This window comes from Pterocles gutturalis, unplaced genomic scaffold (genome assembly GCF_000699245.1).
Source record: "Pterocles gutturalis isolate BGI_N339 unplaced genomic scaffold, ASM69924v1 scaffold47624, whole genome shotgun sequence".
NCBI classification, from domain to species: Eukaryota; Metazoa; Chordata; class Aves; order Pterocliformes; family Pteroclidae; genus Pterocles; species Pterocles gutturalis.
Window position 1 is genome coordinate 1 of NW_010137493.1, and position 340 is coordinate 340.

A 340-nucleotide genomic window follows, 5' to 3' on the forward strand; every position below is an offset into this window, starting at 1 on the left:
CTCCCACCATCCCCTTCCAGACCAGGACACGGCAGGATTTCTTTAAATTTTATAAAAAACAGTACTAGAAAATTGCTTTTTTTTCAATAAAAAAACCCCAGAGTGGCCAGCAGCCCTCCTGTGCCTGAGGTGACCCATCGCCATCACTCAGTATCTACACAGACCCTCTTGGGAGGCTCCTCCATGTCCCCCCTGTCGCCCACGGCAAGGCTGAGGTGGCTCTTCTTGCTCTCGGGGGGCTGCGCGTCTCCATCCTCCCCCGCCCCTAGGCCCGGGGGGGTTTCGATGCGGCCCCTCCGCACGAAGTGGCGGATGGGGTCCCCCAGCCCCCCGCCTTTTG